General features: G+C 48.5%; 2 pseudogenes; one reads left to right on the top strand and one right to left on the bottom strand.

Annotated features, from left to right (window-relative positions):
• The first annotated feature begins 940 nt into the window (after window positions 1–940).
• LOC137383732 (U2 spliceosomal RNA) lies at window positions 941–1,048 on the top strand (annotated as a pseudogene).
• A 12,446-nt stretch (window positions 1,049–13,494) lies between these two features.
• LOC137383743 (U2 spliceosomal RNA) lies at window positions 13,495–13,603 on the bottom strand (annotated as a pseudogene).
• Window positions 13,604–20,922: the final 7,319 nt, after the last annotated feature.

The following is a 20,922-nucleotide window of genomic DNA, read 5'->3' on the forward strand; positions in this document are numbered from 1 at the left end:
GCCAGTTTAGGTGCCTGGGGACCGGCACCCGGCAGCCTGTGTGCAGGAGCAGCCACAGGCCTCCCTGTGGAGGGGTTCCCCTCTACAGTGGTGGCCTGGCTGCTGAATCTATTTTTTTTAATTAAAGATTTGAAAAGGTTGGAGAGAAGATGCCTCCATGTTTTAAAGTGCCCTCTCTGTGACCTATCTTCCATTGCAGTCTGCTGCTCCCCTCCAGTTCTGGAGAAGGGTCACTGACCTGAAATGTTAACTCTGCTTCTCTCTCCACAGATGCTGCCAGACCTGCTGAGTTTTTTCAGCATTTCTTGTTTTTATTTCAGATTTCCAGCATCCGCAGTATTTTGCTTTTAAATGAGGAGTTTATAGAAAGTTTTCAAGAAAGTTTCTCAGAGCAGCACGTTCAGGAACCAACCAGAGAGCAGGTTATATTAGACTTGGTATTGTAATATTTGACAGGATTAATTAACGACCTCAAACTAAAGGCACCTCTAGGTAGCAGTGGCCACAATATGATTGAATTTTACATCCAGTTTGAAAAGGAGAAGAGTGGTTTTAAGACTAGTATTTTAAACTTAAATAAGGGCAACTATGCGCGCATGAAAGCTGAGCTAGTTGAAGTGAACTGGGTGACTAGGGTTGGAGATAGATCAATAGAGAAGCAGTGGCAGACATTTGTGGGGATATTTCAGAATGTTCAGAATAAGTATATTCCTACTATAAAGAAAAATTCTAAGGGGAGGAGCCACCATCCGTGGTTAACTAAAGAAGTTAAGGAAAGTATGAAACTTAAGGAAAAGGCATGTAATTTGCGCAAAGGTGAGTGGCAGTTCAGATGATTGGTCAGAATATAAAGAACGGCATAAAATGACTAAAAGGTTAATCAGGAGAAAGAAATTAGAGTATGAGAGGAAGCTAGCTAGAAATGTAAAAATGGACAGCAAGAGTTTCTGGCCTTTTGGCTAAGATCGAGTGTAGTATCTGTTCCTATCAGTGCTTATTTGATTGAGAAGAGACCATGATCATTGTCTTTTGATCCTGGGGAAGCTTTGAGTAAAATGGCTATAACCAATTTTCGAGCTTCGGGCCAGGGAGTGCGCAACACCGTTCGGGTGGTCGTGAAGGACAAGGAAGGAGATGCACCGGTCGATCGCACCTTCTTCATCAAGAAAATTCTCTTCGATTGCTGCGGATTTCAAGCGACGGACGTCTTCTGCCTGCAGGATTTCCCCAGCAGTGGATACTTCGACGTGACGTTCCGGAACGTGGCGGGATGCATCAAGTTCCTGAAGGCGTTCAAGGAGAAAGGGGACCGGGCTCCACTGTCGATCCTCACAGCGGAGCCGCTCTTCACGCTTCCGTCACAACGGGACCGGGTGGTGACGATTCACCTCTACAACCCCCATGTTCCGGTGGTGGATGTACTCACCTTTCTCGCCAGGTACGTCGAGGTGGCCGGCAGCAGCACTGATGTCAAGGACCCCTTTGGGATCTGGACCAGCAAGCGGCAGGTCAAGGTGACCTTGAAGGTAGATCCCAGTGGAGCCATCATCCACCCTCCCTCCAGCTTTGCTATCGGGGGAAGTCGAGGCTTCTTGGTCTACGCTGGGCAGCCCAGAGTTTGCCGCACTTGTGGCAAATCTGGTCACATGGCAGCCAACTGCAGCACGGTTGTTTGCAAGAACTGCAAGGAGGAAGGCCATCAGACCAAGGACTGTAAGCAGACTAAGTGTTGCAACTTGTGCGGTGCGGCAGGCCATCTCTACAAGACCTGCCCCAAACGTTGCCTCAGCTATGCTCAGGCGGCAAGGTCCAAGGAAAGGCCGGGAGAAGGTTCGACGAAGGCGTCCGCTGTTCGAAAGGAGACCAGCAACCTTCTCCGCAGTGAGGAACTTCAACCTGAGAAGGAAGGGGAGGCGGCTGAAACCAACGACCCAGCACCTACCCAGCGCCCGGAAACCCCTCCTCCACAGACAGAATCAATGGAGGAGGAGGCAGCAGATGGACAAACAGGTCAGTGGCAAGTGGTCCAGAGGAAAACCACAAAGAAAAAACATCCCAAAGCCACCACCCAAACCAGTGGCAAGAGGAGGCTCTCTTCTGAATCAGACTGCAACAACTCCTCTTCACTGGACGGGGAAATGCTGGAACGACAGCCCCTTCAAAAGAGGCGGCAGAACTCCGAGATGGATGATAAAGCATCCCAGCCCCCGGGCACTGGAAGCTGTGATGGGCCCGGCGTGCCCCAACCCCAATTCCCCACACGTAACGACGTGGCCAACGCATCTCAGCTCCGGGACACCGGGAGCAAAGACACGTCTGGCGCACCTGAGCTCCGGGAGACCGGGAGCTGTGATGTTTTCGAGGAGGGACAGATGGAAGCAGCTGAGGACAACCCAATGCTCTCTGCCTACAAGACCCCCCCGATGTCACCCGAGCGGCACAAACCCTGCATGAAAAATCAGGAGGGGTTTCTGAGCCCAACCAACGTGAAACTGCTTGCGCATACGATGGGTATGCAGGAACATCCCGAAGGGGAAGGACTGGGACTAGCGAGGACAAATGGTATGGGAAGCAACAACTAATTTTTAGTAAAAAATGGGTGTAAGAATTGCTTCCATTAATGTGCGTAGCATTAAATCTACTACGCGATGTGTTTCAACCTTGGATTACCTTGCCAAGGTCAAAGCTGACCTACTGTTTCTGCAGGAGTGTGGAATACCACACCTCAGCACCTACAGGCAGTGGTCGCGATGGTGGTCCCACGGGCCATCGATCTGGTCGGGGGGTAATGACTGCCGTTCCTCCGGCCTGGGTATTCTGCTGCGGGGAGGTAACTTCACCATCTCCGAAGTTAAGGAGGTGGTGGGCGGCCGCCTCCTCGTAGCAGACGGGATGTACAACAACGCTCCGCTCCGGTTGATCAACGTGTACGCCCCGGTACAACGCAGCGAGCGGCTGACCGTCTTCCAGCAGCTCCCACTGCTGCTGGCGACGTCCAGGCCGGTCATCCTAGGCGGTGACTTCAACTGCATCATCGATGCGGCTGGACGATCCGGCAGTGACGACAGCAAACTGGACGCTACGTCCAGATTCCTAATAGAAACAGTTAAGGATGCCAAACTGCACGACGTCTTCAGCAAACCTGCAGACGGAGCGCAGCGCAGATACACATGGTCAAGATCGGACGGGTCTGCCCGTTCCAGGATTGACTTCCTGTTTGTGTCCCGTGCTGTCACGGTCGGATCCACCGACGTCAAGCCGGTGTTCTTCTCCGACCACTGCCTCTTACTGGCCGACTGTCACTTACAGGACGACCAGCGGGTTGGCAGAGGGACGTGGAAGCTCAATGCGACACTGCTGACCCCAGAGAACGTTGAGGAACTCAAAAGGGATTACAATGGTTGGAGGACCGTGAAACCCCTCTTTGAGTCTCCAGTTCACTGGTGGGAAGCGATTAAGGAGAACATCAAGAGGTTCTTCATCCACAAAGGTGTTCAGAAGGCGAGAGAGAGACAGAGGGAACTGTCCCGACTCCAGAAAATTATGCAAAATCTACTCCGGTTGCAGTCAATGGGGGTCGAGGTCAAGGAGGACCTCCAAGAGGTGAAGAGCCAGCAGGCCTCGCTCTTTGCCAAGGAGGCCTCCAAGATCATCTTCCGGTCCAGAGTCCGCTCCATCGAGCAGGATGAGACGTGCTCGCGTTACTTCTTCCAAAAGGTACACAGAGAGAGCTCTGTTATCAGCAGCCTGAAGGAAGAAGATGGCTCGGTAACGCCTTCGCAGTCCGACATACTAAGGATCAGCAAATCCTTTTATGCTGGGCTGTATGACGCGAAGCCCACAGACAGCAGAGCCTCCCAGTCCTTCCTGTCATCTATCACAGAGGTCTTAGATGACAGCAGGAGGGAGGGACTGGACAAGCCGCTAACTCTGGACGAGCTGACAAAGGCCGTCGAATCTTTCGAGGCTAGTAAAACTCCCGGGAGCGACGGCTTACCGGTCGAGTTGTACTCGGCCCTGTGGGACTGGGTCGGCCCGGACCTGCTGGAAGTATACGAGAGTATGCTCCTGGCCGGTAGCATGTCAGAATCCATGAGAAAAGGCATCATCACCCTCATTTACAAGCAGAAGGGGGAGAGGGTAGAAATCAGAAATTGGCGGCCCATCTCACTGCTTAATGTTGATTACAAGATTCTGTCCAAAGTCATAGCCAGTCGAGTCAAGTCTGCTCTGGAGCTGGTGATTCACCCCGATCAGACCTGTACTGTACCCGGCAGGAAGATCTCTGATAGCCTCGCGCTACTCAGGGATACGATCGCCTACGTACGGGACAGGAGGGTGGACACCTGCCTCATCAGCCTGGACCAGGAGAAGGCTTTTGACAGGATATCGCACACCTACATGATGGACGTGCTTTCCAAAATGGGGTTTGGGGAGGGAATCTGCAATTGGATCCAACTGCTCTACACAAACATCAGTAGCGCAGTGTCAATCAACGGGTGGGAATCTGAAAGTTTCCCGATCAAATCTGGAGTCAGACAGGGCTGTCCTCTGTCCCCGGTCTTGTTTGTTTGCTGTATTGAACCCTTTGCTGAGTCTATTAGGAAGGATGCGAGCATAAGAGGGGTGACAATCCCAGGCAGCGGAGGCACTCAGGTCAAAACCTCCCTGTACATGGATGACGTCGCCGTCTTCTGCTCGGATCCGCTGTCCGTGCGCAGACTGATGAGCATCTGCGACCAGTTCGAACTGGCCTCGGGAGCCAAAGTTAACCACGGCAAGAGCGAGGCCATGTTCTTTGGGAACTGGGCTGACCGATCCTTTGTCCCCTTCACCGTCAGGTCAGATTACCTGAAGGTGCTGGGGATATGGTTCGGAAGGGCCGGGGCGTGCACCAAAACATGGGAGGAGCGAGTAGCCAAGGTACGACAAAAGTTGGGCATGTGGGGGCAGCGGTCTCTCTCCATTGTGGGTAAGAACCTGGTCATCAGGTGCGAGGCGCTCACGTTGTTGCTCTACGTGGCGCAGGGCTGGCCCATACCCCACTCCTGCGCCGTGGCAGTCACCCGAGCCATTTTCCGCTTCGTCTGGGGATCTAAAATGGACCGGGTCCGGAGGGACACGATGTTCAAATCTCTGGACAAGGGCGGGAAAAATGTACCCAACGTGGCCCTCATCCTGATGACCACCTTCGTGTGCGGCTGCATCAAGTCTATGTGTACGCAAACTCCAAGTGTCACTACGTGCTGAGGTTCTATCTGTCCCCGGTGTTGCGAAGGATGGGCCTGGTCACATTGCCGCGGAACGCTCCGTGCAGTTGGGCGGCGCCGTACCACCTATCCTTCGTGGAGCAGTTTCTGCGGAAAAACACCTTTGACCACCGGTCCATCAGGCAGTGGTCTGCACGGAATGTCCTCAAGGCCCTACAGGAAAAGGAAACGGTGGATCCTGTCGGATGGTTCCCCGAGCAGACCGTCAAAGTCATTTGGCGGAATGCCTCATCACCAGAACATTCAAACAAGCACCAAGACGTAGCTTGGCTGGTGGTGAGAAGGGCCCTCCCCGTCAGATCCTTCATGCACACCCGAAGTCTCGCCCCCTCCGCACAGTGCCCCCGCGTTGGCTGTGGTGGGGAAGAGACGGTCGCCCACCTCCTCCTGGAATGTGCCTTTGCAAAGCAGGTGTGGAAAGAGATGCAGTGGTTTTTGTCAAGGTTCATCCCAAGCAGCTCTGTAACACAGGAGTCTGTGCTCTACGGGCTGTTCCCAGGGACGCACACCGAGACAAACATCAACTGCTGCTGGAGGGCTATCAATTCGGTGAAAGACGCCCTTTGGTCTGCCCGAAACTTGCTGGTCTTCCAGCGCAAAGAGTTGTCCACCACCGAATGTTGCAGACTGGCACATTCCAAGGTCCAGGACTACGTGCTGAGGGACGCACTAAAGCTTGGGGCAGCCACAGCAAAGGCTCAATGGGGAAAGACCACAGTGTAAGGTTCCCCCACCAAGCTGGACTGAGGGGCTGGAACCATGGGAAGCCCCTCGAACTGTATCGTTAATATTCTCAATTGCTGTAAATGTAAAACTGTAATTGACATGACAATTGTGAAACGGAAGGGTTGGGAAGAAACTCATGACATTATTGAAAGAAACTGATCTCTTTTGCAATGTTTGTATTTTTTCGTGCTGTTTGGAAACTGGTTGGCAATGTAATTTTTACAGATTTTTATGAATAAAGTATATTTTGGAAAAAAAAAATTTAAAAAAGAAGAGTAAGTATAGTGAATGTTGGTCCTCTAGAGAATGAGAATGGGGGGGTTAATAGTGAATAATAAGGAAATGGCGGATGAAGTGAACAAATATTTTACTTGTCTTCACTATAGAGGATACAAAAAACATTCCAGTAACAGCTATAAATCAGGAGGTGGAAGGAAGAGAGGAACTTGGTGAAATTACAATCAGTAGGGAAGTGGTACTGAGCAAACTGATAGAGCTGTGGGCTGACAAGTCACCAGGTCCTGATGGATTTCATCCCAGAGTCTTTAAAGAGGTGGCTAATGAGGTAGTAGATGCATTGATGATAATTTTTCCAAATTCGCTAGATTCTGGAAAAGTTCCATCAGACTGGAAAGTAGCAAATATAACTACTCTATTCAAGATGTGGGGGAGGCAGAAAACAGGTAACTATAGGCCAGTTAGCTCGATGTCTGTGGTGGGGAAGTTGTTAGAATCGATCATTAAGGAGGTTGTAGCTGGGCACTTAGAAAAACTCAAGGTAATTGGGAATAGTCAGCATAGTTTTGTGAAAGGGAAATCATGTTTCACCAATTTATTGGAGTTCTTTGAAGGAGTAACATGTGCTGTGGATAAAGGGGAGCCTGCTGACGTACTGTATTTGGATTTCCAGAAGGCATTTGACAAGGTGCCACATAAAAGGCTATTGCACAAAGTAGGAGCTCATGGTGTAGGGGGTAACATATTAGCATGGATAGAAGATTGGTTGGCTGGCAGAAAACAGAGAGTTTGCATAAATGGGTCCTTTGATGAATGGCAGGATGTGACGAGTGGAGCCCGCAGGGGTTTGTGCTGGGGCCTCAACTTTTTACAGTTTATATCAATGACTTAGATGAGGGGAGCAATGGCATGGTAGCTAAATTTGCACTTGACAGAAAGATAAGTAGGAAAGTATGTTGTAAAGAGGACTTAAGGAGGTTGCAGACCAATATAGACAGTTAGAGTGAATGGGCAAAAATCTGGCAGATTGAGCAGAATGTGGGAAAATGTGAAGTTGTTCACTTTGGCAGGAAGAATAAAAAAGCATAGTATTACTTAAACGGAGAATGACTGCAGAATTCCGGGGTGCAGAGGGATCTAGGTGTTCTAGTGCAGGAGTCACAAAAAGTTAGTATGCAGGTACAGCAGGTAATAAAGAAGGCTAATGGAATTCTACCCTTTATTACAAGAGGAATTGAAAATAAAGGGAAGGATGTTATGTTTCAGGTATACAGGGCGTTGGTGAGGCCACATCTCAAATACTGTATGCAGTTTTGATCTCCTTATTTTAGTACAGATGTAAATGCGTTGGAGGTGGTTCAGAGGAGATTTACTAGATTGATACCTGGAATGAGCGGGTTGTCTTATGAGGAAAGTTGGAAAGACTGGGCTTGTTTTCACTGGAGTTTAGAAGAGTGAGGGGAGACTTGATTGAAGTTTGTAAGATCCTGAACTGTCTTGACAAGGTAGATGTGGAAAGGATGTTTCCTCTTGTGGGTGAGTCCAGTACTAGGGGACACTATTTCAAAATTGGGGGGTCACCCTTTTAGGACAGAGATGAGGAGAATTTGGAACTCTCTGCTTCAGAAGGTGGTGGAGGCGGGGTCATTGAATATTTTTAAGACAGAGGTAGATAGATTCTTATAAGGCAAGGGAATCAAGAGTTATTGGGGGCAGATGGGAATGTGGAATTTGAAACACAAACTTTTTTTTTTATTTCCAAAATATACTTTATTCATAAAAATCTGTAAAAATTACATTGCCAAACAGTTTCCAAACAGCACGAAAAAATACAAACATTGCAAAAGAGATCAGTTTCTTTCAATAATGTCATGAGTTTCTTCCCAACCCTTCCGTTTCACAATTGTCATGTCAATTACAGTTTTACATTTACAGCAATTGAGAATATTAACGATACAGTTCGAGGGGTTTCCCATGGTTCCAGCCCCTCAGTCCAGCTTGGTGGGGGAACCTTACACTGTGGTCTTTCCCCATTGAGCCTTTGCTGCGGCTGCCCCAAGCTTTAGTGCGTCCCTCAGCACGTAGTCCTGGACCTTGGAATGTGCCAGTCTGCAACATTCGGTGGTGGACAACTCTTTGCGCTGGAAGACCAGCAAGTTTCGGGCAGACCAAAGGGCGTCTTTCACCGAATTGATAGTCCTCCAGCAGCAGTTGATGTTTGTCTCGGTGTGCGTCCCTGGGAACAGCCCGTAGAGCACAGACTCCTGTGTTACAGAGCTGCTTGGGATGAACCTTGACAAAAACCACTGCATCTCTTTCCACACCTGCTTTGCAAAGGCACATTCCAGGAGGAGGTGGGCGACCGCCTCTTCCCCACCACAGCCAACGCGGGGGCACTGTGCGGAGGGGGCGAGACTTCGGGTGTGCATGAAGGATCTGACGGGGAGGGCCCTTCTCACCACCAGCCAAGCTACGTCTTGGTGCTTGTTTGAAAGTTCTGGTGATGAGGCATTCCGCCAAATGACTTTGACAGTCTGCTCGGGGAACCATCCGACAGGATCCACCGTTTCCTTTTCCCGTAGGGCCTTGAGGACATTCCGTGCAGACCACTGCCTGATGGACCGGTGGTCAAAGGTGTTTTTCCGCAGAAACTGCTCCACGAAGGATAGGTGGTACGGCGCCGCCCAACTGCATGGTGCGTTCCGCGGCAATGTGACCAGGCCCATCCTTCGCAACACCGGGGACAGATAGAACCTCAGCACGTAGTGACACTTGGAGTTTGCGTACTGGGGATCTACACATAGCTTGATGCAGCCGCACACGAAGGTGGTCATCAGGATGAGGGCCACGTTGGGTACATTTTTCCCGCCCATGTCCAGAGATTTGAACATCGTGTCCCTCCGGACCCGGTCCATTTTAGATCCCCAGACGAAGCGGAAAATGGCTCGGGTGACTGCCACGGCGCAGGAGTGGGGTATGGGCCAGACCTGCGCCACGTAGAGCAACAACGTGAGCGCCTCGCACCTGATGACCAGGTTCTTACCCACAATGGAGAGAGATCGCTGCCCCCACATGCCCAACTTTTGTCGTACCTTGGCTACTCGCTCCTCCCATGTTTTGGTGCACGCCCCGGCACTTCCGAACCATGTCCCCAGCACCTTCAGGTAATCTGACCTGACGGTGAAGGGGACAAAGGATCGGTCAGCCCAGTTCCCAAAGAACATGGCCTCGCTCTTGCCGTGGTTAACTTTGGCTCCCGAGGCCAGTTCGAACTGGTCGCAGATGCTCATCAGTCTGCGCACGGACAGCGGATCCGAGCAGAAGACGGCGACGTCATCCATGTACAGGGAGGTTTTGACCTGAGTGCCTCCGCTGCCTGGGATTGTCACCCCTCTTATGCTCGCATCCTTCCTAATAGACTCAGCAAAGGGTTCAATACAGCAAACAAACAAGACCGGGGACAGAGGACAGCCCTGTCTGACTCCAGATTTGATCGGGAAACTTTCAGATTCCCACCCGTTGATTGACACTGCGCTACTGATGTTTGTGTAGAGCAGTTGGATCCAATTGCAGATTCCCTCCCCAAACCCCATTTTGGAAAGCACGTCCATCATGTAGGTGTGCGATATCCTGTCAAAAGCCTTCTCCTGGTCCAGACTGATGAGGCAGGTGTCCACCCTCCTGTCCCGTACGTAGGCGATCGTATCCCTGAGTAGCGCGAGACTATCAGAGATCTTCCTGCCGGGTACAGTACAGGTCTGATCGGGGTGAATCACCAACTCCAGAGCAGACTTGACTCGACTGGCTATGACTTTGGACAGAATCTTGTAATCAACATTAAGCAGTGAGATGGGCCGCCAATTTCTGATTTCTGCCCTCTCCCCCTTCTGCTTGTAAATGAGGGTGATGATGCCTCTTCTCATGGATTCTGACATGCTGCCGGCCAGGAGCATACTCTCGTATACTTCCAGCAGGTCCGGGCCGACCCAGTCCCACAGGGACGAGTACAACTCGACCGGTAAGCCGTCGCTCCCGGGAGTTTTACTCGTCTCGAAAGACTCGACGGCCTTTGTCAGCTCGTCCAGAATTAGCGGCTTGTCCAGTCTCTCCCTCCTGCTGTCATCTAGGACCTCTGTGATAGATGACAGGAAGGACTGGGAGGCTCTGCTGTCTGTGGGCTTCGCGTCATACAGCCCAGCATAAAAGGATTTGCTGATCCTTAGTATGTCGGACTGCGAAGACGTTACCGAGCCATCTTCTTCCTTCAGGCTGCTGATAACAGAGCTCTCTCTGTGTACCTTTTGGAAGAAGTAACGCGAGCACGTCTCATCCTGCTCGATGGAGCGGACTCTGGACCGGAAGATGATCTTGGAGGCCTCCTTGGCAAAGAGCGAGGCCTGCTGGCTCTTCACCTCTTGGAGGTCCTCCTTGACCTCGACCCCCATTGACTGCAACCGGAGTAGATTTTGCATAATTTTCTGGAGTCGGGACAGTTCCCTCTGTCTCTCTCTCGCCTTCTGAACACCTTTGTGGATGAAGAACCTCTTGATGTTCTCCTTGATCGCTTCCCACCAGTGAACTGGAGACTCAAAGAGGGGTTTCACGGTCCTCCAACCTTTGTAATCCCTTTTGAGTTCCTCAACGTTCTCTGGGGTCAGCAGTGTCGCATTGAGCTTCCACGTCCCTCTGCCAACCCGCTGGTCGTCCTGTAAGTGACAGTCGGCCAGTAAGAGGCAGTGGTCGGAGAAGAACACCGGCTTGACGTCGGTGGATCCGACCGTGACAGCACGGGACACAAACAGGAAGTCAATCCTGGAACGGGCAGACCCGTCCGATCTTGACCATGTGTATCTATGCTGCGCTCCGTCTGCAGGTTTGCTGAAGACGTCGTGCAGTTTGGCATCCTTAACTGTTTCTATTAGGAATCTGGACGTAGCGTCCAGTTTGCTGTCGTCACTGCCGGATCGTCCAGCCGCATCGATGATGCAGTTGAAGTCACCGCCTAGGATGACCGGCCTGGACGTCGCCAGCAGCAGTGGGAGCTGCTGGAAGACGGTCAGCCGCTCGCTGCGTTGTACCGGGGCGTACACGTTGATCAACCGGAGCGGAGCGTTGTTGTACATCACGTCTGCTACGAGGAGGCGGCCGCCCACCACCTCCTTAACTTCGGAGATGGTGAAGTTACCTCCCCGCAGCAGAATACCCAGGCCGGAGGAACGGCAGTCATTACCCCCCGACCAGATCGATGGCCCGTGGGACCACCATCGCGACCACTGCCTGTAGGTGCTGAGGTGTGGTATTCCACACTCCTGCAGAAACAGTAGGTCAGCTTTGACCTTGGCAAGGTAATCCAAGGTTGAAGCACATCGCGTAGTAGATTTAATGCTACGCACATTAATGGAAGCAATTCTTACACCCATTTTTTACTAAAAATTAGTTGTTGCTTCCCATACCATTTGTCCTCGCTAGTCCCAGTCCTTCCCCTTCGGGATGTTCCTGCATACCCATCGTATGCGCAAGCAGTTTCACGTTGGTTGGGCTCAGAAACCCCTCCTGATTTTTCATGCAGGGTTTGTGCCGCTCGGGTGACATCGGGGGGGTCTTGTAGGCAGAGAGGATTGGGTTGTCCTCAGCTGCTTCCATCTGTTCCTCCTCGAAAACATCACAGCTCCCGGTCTCCCGGAGCTCAGGTGCGCCAGACGTGTCTTTGCTCCCGGTGTCCCGGAGCTGAGATGCGTTGGCCACGTCGTTACGTGTGGGGAATTGGGGTTGGGGCACGCCAGGCCCATCACAGCTTCCAGTGCCCGGGGGCTGGGATGCTTTATCATCCATCTCGGAGTTCTGCCGCCTCTTTTGAAGGGGCTGTCGTTCCAGCATTTCCCCGTCCAGTGAAGAGGAGTTGTTGCAGTCTGATTCAGAAGAGAGCCTCCTCTTGCCACTGGTTTGGGTGGTGGCTTTGGGATGTTTTTTCTTTGTGGTTTTCCTCTGGACCACTTGCCACTGACCTGTTTGTCCATCTGCTGCCTCCTCCTCCATTGATTCTGTCTGTGTAGGAGGGGTTTCCGGGCGCTGGGTAGGTGCTTTTTTTTTTTAGATTAGAGATACAGCACTGAAACAGGCCCTTCAGCCCACCGAGTCTGTGCCGAACATCAACCACCCATTTATACTAATCCTACACTAATCCCATATTCCTACCAAACATCCCCACCTGTCCCTATATTTCCCTACCACCTACCTACACTAGTGACAATTTATAATGGCCAATTTACCTATCAACCTGCAAGTCTTTTGGCTTGTGGGAGGAAACCGGAGCACCCGGAGAAAACCCACGCAAACACAGGGAGAACTTGCAAACTCCACACAGGCAGTACCTGGTGGGTCGTTGGTTTCAGCCGCCTCCCCTTCCTTTTCAGGTTGAAGTTCCTCACTGCGAAGAAGGTTGCTGGTCTCCTTTCGAACAGCGGACGCCTTCGTCGAACCTTCTCCCGGCCTTTCCTTGGACCTTGCTGCCTGAGCATAGCTGAGGCAACGTTTGGGGCAGGTCTTGTAGAGATGGCCTGCCGCACCGCACAAGTTGCAACACTTAGTCTGCTTACAGTCCTTGGTCTGATGGCCTTCCTCCTTGCAGTTCTTGCAAACAACCGTGCTGCAGTTGGCTGCTATGTGACCAGATTTGCCACAGGTGCGGCAAACTCTGGGCTGCCCAGCGTAGACCAAAAAGCCTCGACTTCCCCCGATAGCGAAGCTGGAGGGAGGGTGGACGATGGCTCCACTGGGATCTACCTTCAAGGTCACCTTGACCTGCCGCTTGCTGGTCCAGATCCCAAAGGAGTCCTTGACATCAGTGCTGCTGCCGGCCACCTCGACGTACCTGGCGAGAAAGGTGAGTACATCCACCACCGGAACATGGGGGTTGTAGAGGTGAATCGTCACCACCCGGTCCCGTTGTGACGGAAGCGTGAAGAGCGGATCCGCTGTGAGGATCGACAGTGGAGCCCGGTCCCCTTTCTCCTTGAACGCCTTCAGGAACTTGATGCATCCCGCCACGTTCCAGAACGTCACGTCGAAGTATCCACTGCTGGGGAAATCCTGCAGGCAGAAGACGTCCGTCGCTTGAAATCCGCAGCAATCAAAGAGAATTTTCTTGATGAAGAAGGTGCGATCGACCGGTGCATCTCCTTCCTTGTCCTTCACGACCACCCGAACGGTGTTGCGCACTCCCTGGCCCGAAGCTCGAAAATTGGTTATAGCCATTTTACTCAAAGCTTCCCCAGGATCAAAAGGCAATGATCATGGTCTCTTCTCAATCAAATAAGCACTGATAAGAACAGATACTACACTTGATCTTAGCCAAAAGGCCGAGAAGCGATTTGAAACACAAACAGATCTTATTAAATGGCAGAGCAGGCTCGAGGGGTCAAATGGCCTACTTCTGCTCCTAATTCACATGTTTGGATATCATATTATGGTCACTATAGCCTAGATGTTCCTCCACTTTACTTCTCCTATTTGCTCTGGTTCATTCCCAATCACTAGATCGAATAGCGAATCCTCCCTTGCTGGGTTTTATTTACATGTTGTGTTCCAATGGATTCCTGTATATATTGTAGGATCTCCATTCCCTTATCCCCTTTACCTACCTCTTCTGTTCAATTAATATCAAGGTAGTTGAAAACCCCCATGATTATTATTCTATTATTTACTCAATTCCCTAATTTTTCTGCATATTTTTTCCTCCACCTCCCTTCCACTATTAGGTGGTCTGTAGGCTACACCTATTAGCGTGATTGATCCTGTATTACCTGCTATCTCTATCCATATGGATTCTATTTTTGTCTTGCTGATAGCTGTGTCCCTTTTTTCTACTGCTATTATGTTATCCCTAATAAGTACAGTTACTGCACCTCCCCTTTTATCCTCTTTGTGAAATATGTTATACCCTGCAATGTTTAATTCCCAGTCTTGATGTTTCTGTAGCCATGTCTTAGTAATCCCTACAATGACTGGTTCCTCCCAACACATAAGTCAACTGTTCTGTTTGTTTTGCTTTTGGGCAACTGAGGACTTATTTTCAGCATGATAAATGACAAACTGCCAAAAATATTAAAAGTGAATTAATTTATTCAATTGGCATATGAGTAGAGTCATAGAGTTATACAGCACAGAAACAGGCCCTTTGGCCCATTGCATCTGCGCCGACCATCAAGCACCCATCCAATCTAATTCCATTTTCCTGCACTTGGCCCGTAGCCCTGTATGCCATGGTGTTTCGGGTGCTCATCTAAATACTTCTTAAATGTTGTGAGGGTTCCTGCCGCTACCACCCCTTCAGGCAGTGTGTTCCAGATTCCAACCACCCTCTGGTTAAAAAATGTTTCCTGAAATCCCCTCTAAACCTCCTGCTCCTTACCTTAAATCTATGCCCCCTAGTTATTGACCCCTCTGCTAAGGGAAAAAGTTTCTTCCTATCTATCCTATCAATGCCCCTCATAATTTTGTATACCACAATCTGGTCCCCCCTCAGCCTTCTCTGCTCCAAGGAAAACAACTCTAGCCTATCCAGTCTCTCTTCATAGCTGAAATGCCCCAGCCCAGGCAACATCCTGGTGAATCTCCTCTGCACCCTCTCCAGTGCAATCGCATCCTTCCTGTAATGTGGTGACCAGAACTGTAAACAGTACTCCAGCTGTGGCCTTACTAGTGTTTTATACAACTCCATCATAACCTCCCTGCTCTTATAATCTATGCTTCGGCTAATAAAGGCAAGTATGCCGTATGCCTTCCTAACCACCTTATCTACCTGTGCGGCTGCCTTCAGTGATCTATGGACAAGTACACCAAGGTCCCTCTGACCCTCTGTACTTCCTAGGGTCCTACCATCCATTGTATGTTCCCTTGCCTTGTTAGTCCTCTCAAAATGCATCACCTCACACTTCTCAGGATTAAATTCCATCTGCCACTGCTCCGCCCATCCTACCAGCCCAACTATATCATCCTGTAATCTAAGGCTTTCCTCCTCACTATTTACAGCACCACCAATTTTCGTGCCATTTGCCAACTTACTGATCATACCTCCTATATTCACGTCTAAATCATAAATGTACACTACAAACAGCAAAGGTCCCAGCACCGATCCCTGCAGTACACCACTGGTCACAGGCTTCCACCCGCAAAAACAACCCATGACCATCACCTTCTGCCTCCTTCCACTGTCAATTTTAGATCCAATTTGCCAAATGGCCCGGACCTCATGGGCTTTTACCTTCTTAACCAATCTCCCATGCGGGACCTTATCAAAAGTCTTACTGAAGTCCATGTAGACTACATCAACTGCTTTACCCTCATCTACACATCTTGTCACCTCCTCGAAAAATTCAATCAAGTTTGTTAGATATGATCTCCCCCTGACAAAGCCATGCTGACTATCCCTGATTAATCCCTGCCTCTCCAAGTGGAGATTAATCCTGTCCCTCAGAATGTTTTCCAATAGTTTCCCTATCACTGATGTTAGACTCACTGGCCTGTAATTACCTGGTTTATCCCTGCTACCTTTCTTGAATAATGGTACCACATTCGCTGTGCTCCAGTTTCTGGTATCTCTCCTGTGGCCAGAGAGGATTTGAAAATTTGTTTGTTTGCTAAATACATGGCCCATTGGTGTATTTGCATCACATTGTGTAACTATGTTGCAAATACTTCCCTGCAATATTGATTTGTGACATTACCCTCAGCTTGACTAATTCAGTAGGACTGTTGCTGTTCAATGAGAAGGTTGTGAATTCATACAATATAGGCCGAGATTCTAGTGTAGTACTATGGGAGTGCTGTGTTGTTAGTATTTAAATTTTTAAAAATATATTCATTCCCAGTATGTGGGTATCACTGACATTTATTGCCCATCCCTAGTTTCCCAATTTTTGATACACTTCAGAAGGAAGTTAAGAGACAAGTACATTGGTGTGGGACTGGAGTCACATATAAGCCTTCCCTAAAGGACATGAGTGAATCAGTTGGGTTTTTAATGATAAGGTCATTTTTACTGAAACAAGCTTTTGTATTTCCAGATTATTATTCTGAACTCAAATTCTCAATCTGCCGTGCTGGTAATTGAACTCACATGATGGATTATTAGTCCAGACTTCTAGATTGCTAGTCCAGTAACAAAACCACAATACACCCAAAATTGTACCTCTGCTTGTTTTGGTGGCCCAGGTAGTGGTTAAAAATCCCATAGTACTTTTCAGACACGCATATGTCCCAGTGTTCTGATCAATGTTACCCCCTCAGTCAATACCACCTCAAACAAATTAGCTGGTTATTTATTGCAGGCTGTAGGCTTTTTGGAGGCTGGGGGGCATCAGGAGGAACATCCTTTTGGCTCCATTAAAAAAAAGTACAAGTTTTGTGAGTGACCTCCAATGGTCCAATTAAGGATCCCTAGTTAGGTCACTCACTGCCAGAACAGATGGGCATAGCATGCACTCTTCACCCACTTGTACCTGAAAATCGTGAGTGAGGTGCTACAATTGGCATAGGATCCTGATTTGCATATTTAAGCTGCCTGTTTCAGGCAGACAGGCTGCTTGGCTATTTACAACCCCCCACTACCCCCCCCCCCCCCCCCCCCCCACCCCACCCCCGCCCTGAAAATTAGATCAGGTGGGTCTTGGTCCAAGGTGCATCCCTATTTTCAGTTGTTGGCAGTCCATTTTTCAGAAGAGAAATGGGCACCAAAGGTTGAAAATTGCACCCTTCCCTCCATTGCATTTCAAACTATATCATTGCATGGAAGCCCTTTGCCAGGTTTTGACAGGCAAAATATAAATTTATTAAGTAAAGCTATTTTCTAAAATCAGCAGGCAGTAGTTAGATATGTTACTCATTGAACCAGCAGTGTAACTATAAAAATAACCTTTGAAGAGGAGTCACTTAGTCTTGTCAGCCATATAATTGCAAAAAATCGATACGTGCAGCAGGACTTGTTCTTAACAGGATTGATTGTAGGCAGTTAAGATCGAGAGATGAAAATCTGTTCAAAGATTTCAAATACCTTTAGAAATCTGAAGAAACACAGATTTGTTACAGATTTTAAACATTGGTTTCAAACTATGGCTATCAAAGAAATAACTGGCCACTCACCAACAGGTATAATGTAAATGGTAAAATATATTTGATCAATAATCTTTCCAAATAAAACTTCAAATCTTGTTAGATACAATCAACTGTGACTATTGTCAACTTCCTGCCAGGTACATACGATATAGGTAGCAATATCCCACCGAAATTGTGTTGTTTATCTTATTTTATCATAGGTAAATGAACAGCAGTTGAATAAAATGAACCCACTGCAATGTTTTAATTCACTTCCTTGACGGTAAAATTGAAATGTGTTTTAATGCTGCTAGCAGTGGTAACATAAATTGAACTGGTGGTTAAGAACTAGATGAAGGAGAAGCCGTTTTCAACTCTTGCTTTACTAACCCAACATCCACTGCAAGAAAACAAATGTAAAAATACCATGGATGCTGGAAATCTGACATAATAACAGAAAATGCTGGAAACACTCATCAGGTCAGGCAGCATCTGTGGAGAGAGAAACAGTTAACGTTTCAGGTCGATGACCTTTTGTCAGAACTAGGAGAAGTTGGAGATTTACAAGAGGGTCATCTAGGAACCATAGTGGTTATTTGTTGCATAAAATTCAGGGCCATTAATATATAAATGCTATTCACAAAGTATTAGATGAGTTCTTAGAGTTGTTTTGTAAAAGCCTGCCCCTACCCGCTTACCCTAATTCACCTGATCTGGCTTACCTCTGACTTCAGTTCCACAGTATGTGGTTGACCCTTTATGCCCTTTGCGAATCATTAGCTGTAAACAATTACTGCAAAATTAATACAGCCCCCACTACATGTAGCAGGTGCATTTGGTGCTAGTGTGATTTACTCGCCATATGTGGTGAATGGTAAAAACAAAATAGGTTGTAAATTGATTGAAGCTTTGCCTGAAATCAGCAGACCTTTTAAATTTGTAAGTACTGAACCGCATTAAGATAGTAATGGACTGCTATTGTGTTGACAATAACAACTTGCATTTATATAGTGCCTTTAATGCAGTAAAACATCGCAAGCCACTTCACAGGAGCATTATAAAATAAGATTTGACACTGACCCAGAATAAGGAGATATTAGGACAGGCAATCAAAAGATTGGCCAAAGAGGTAGATTAGAAACATCTTGAAAGAGGAGAGAGAGGTAAGAGGAGAAGCTTTGGGAAGGAATTCCAGAGCATAGGGCCCAGACAGCTGAAGTCACGGTCACCAATGGTGGAGTGATTAAAATTGGGAATTTGCAAGAGGCCAGAATTGGAGCAATGCAGGGATTTCAGAGGATTGTAGGGCTGGACGAGGTTACAGAGTGAAGGAGTGGCAAGGCCATGGAAAGATTTGAGACATGGTTAACGCCATTTTCCTGATATAGGTGGCTGCCCGTAATAAGCACGAGTGGTGTAAGTGGTCAGGTCTGTACCATCACCACACAGACTGTAGTGGTTCAAAGGACAAGGCCCATCACCACTTTCTCACAGACGATAAATGTGGCCTTGTCAGCATTACTCATATCTGTGAATAAATGTTTAAAAATGCTTTGTGCCCGAGCTATCCTCCTGACTAGACTTTGTGATAGAAAACCAAATAATAATTTCTACCTGGTTTCAAAATGCAGTCTTACAAAAATAAGTTTAGAATGGCAATGATCTGGGGCAAAATCTAGAATGGTGTCCAAACCTGCAACTTGATCCCTTCTGTGCATTATTTTTAGCACAGTTTAATAGGGGAAATGTTGTACCCGCTGTTGGTTCAGTTACTAACCCATTTAGTGAATGAGTGAATGATGAAATTAAAACAGTGCAGACAGGAATTCATTTGAACATGTTAAATGGCATTAAAACGAATGCACCGAGGAAATAAAACTCACCAGAGACCAGGATTGGGTTAATCTGTGTTAAATTATGAAAACTGAATTTTGTCCAATTTAAGCTTATAACATTCATCTGAGTATCATTAGTTCACTGCCTCACATTGTTAAATCAATAGGTGGTTTATTAAGTTAGACATCCAAACAATACCAAATTTTTAATGGATCTTCCAAATTGTCCAGATGATCACAGTAATTGGTGCAGTGTTAGAAAGGACATACAATGGACATTTAGAATAATTACTTTAATATCCAATGTGGATTACAGTGTGAATGGGAAACAGATTGTCTTGTGGTGACTTTGCCATGAGGACAATTCTCCTTTAATCAATTTTTCGTCATGTTATTTGCAAACGTATGCATTTTACACATTCTCTAGAAAGGAGGCAGGATACCTGCAAACAACAGTGAGAGAGAGAGAGAAAAGGGAAGAGAAAGCACCCTCAATCAGAAACAATAGCTTTCAGAGCTCATTTATCATTCAGCTGTTGGAATTAATCCAGGTCGACTGGTATTTAATGTGGACTGACTGGTTTCTGTTGCACATATTCAGACTGAGTGTCTGTTCTTTATGTTCTTCATTGCATCCCTTTCGTGGTTTCTATCTTTGCACTTCTATGTCTCCCTACAGTCAAACAACATGGTGTCACTGGCCAGAATTTTCCAGTCCTTTGGGAATGGGATGGGAGGTGGCAAAGTTGGCAAAATGGCGCGGAAAGGGGTGGGGGGGGGGGGAGTGCTGCCCGACGTCTTCTCGCCGCCATGCAGTTTGCCAGCGACAGGAAAGTTGGAGGCTCAGTTGCCCACCGGGAAGCTAATTGAGCCACTTAAATGGCCAATTAAGGATCACTTCTCACCTCAAGGGCCATTTTGTCCATGTTCAGAGGGCCCACTGCTGTGTTGGAGACCACCAGATGAAAGCTGGTGACCTCCCAGCGGGCTCCGTGGGGGCACCCTCCTTATGGGCACTCCATGGCCCTCGAAGGGACTCCCCAGTGGCAATGGCCATCTGTGTAGCAATAGTAGTCATCAGCACTCACCGATTCCCCCATCTCAATCGCAAGGGTCAGCCTGCCTGTTGCACTGTCCTCCAAACACACCTACCTGCCTTTGAGGAAGCCCAGCTATTGAGGTGCCCTCTCCCTGCAGCTGCAGCCTCAGCAATGACCACCCTGAGGCTGCTGAGCTGCCAGCCCTCTCATTGGCCTTGTAATTAGGCATTGACAGCAAAATGTTGTCTGCTGAAGTGGGGTCACCTCTTACTTTCGGCCTGACAGAGGGACTTCAGCTGTCTCCATAAAATTCAGTAGTGTGTTTTTCCTTTCCGTTGTTTTCCAGCAAGCCAGAAGGCATGTGCCCTGTCGTAGAATCCTACACCTACATTAGACAGCAGTGAACTAGAAGTGACCCACTGGGCTGAATGTTACCGGCCCTTGAGGCTATGGGCTGTGGCACGGGGGCCGGTAAAATTCTGTGGGGAGAGGCCCGCCTTGACCTGCGACGTCGAGAAGGGCCTGCCACAAATTACCGGTGGCGGGGGGACCTTGTTGCGGTCCCCTCGCCACTCTGCGGCAGCACCCCATTTACCATATTCAAAATGGTACTTACCTCTGCAGAGGGCGGCGCAGTGGTTAGCACCACAGCCTCACAGCTCTAGCGACCCGAGTTCGGTTTTGGGTACTGCCTGTGCGGAGTTTGCAAGTTTGACCTGTGAC

The sequence above is a fragment of the Heterodontus francisci genome, chromosome 24 (genome assembly GCF_036365525.1).
Source record: "Heterodontus francisci isolate sHetFra1 chromosome 24, sHetFra1.hap1, whole genome shotgun sequence".
Taxonomy (NCBI): domain Eukaryota; kingdom Metazoa; phylum Chordata; class Chondrichthyes; order Heterodontiformes; family Heterodontidae; genus Heterodontus; species Heterodontus francisci.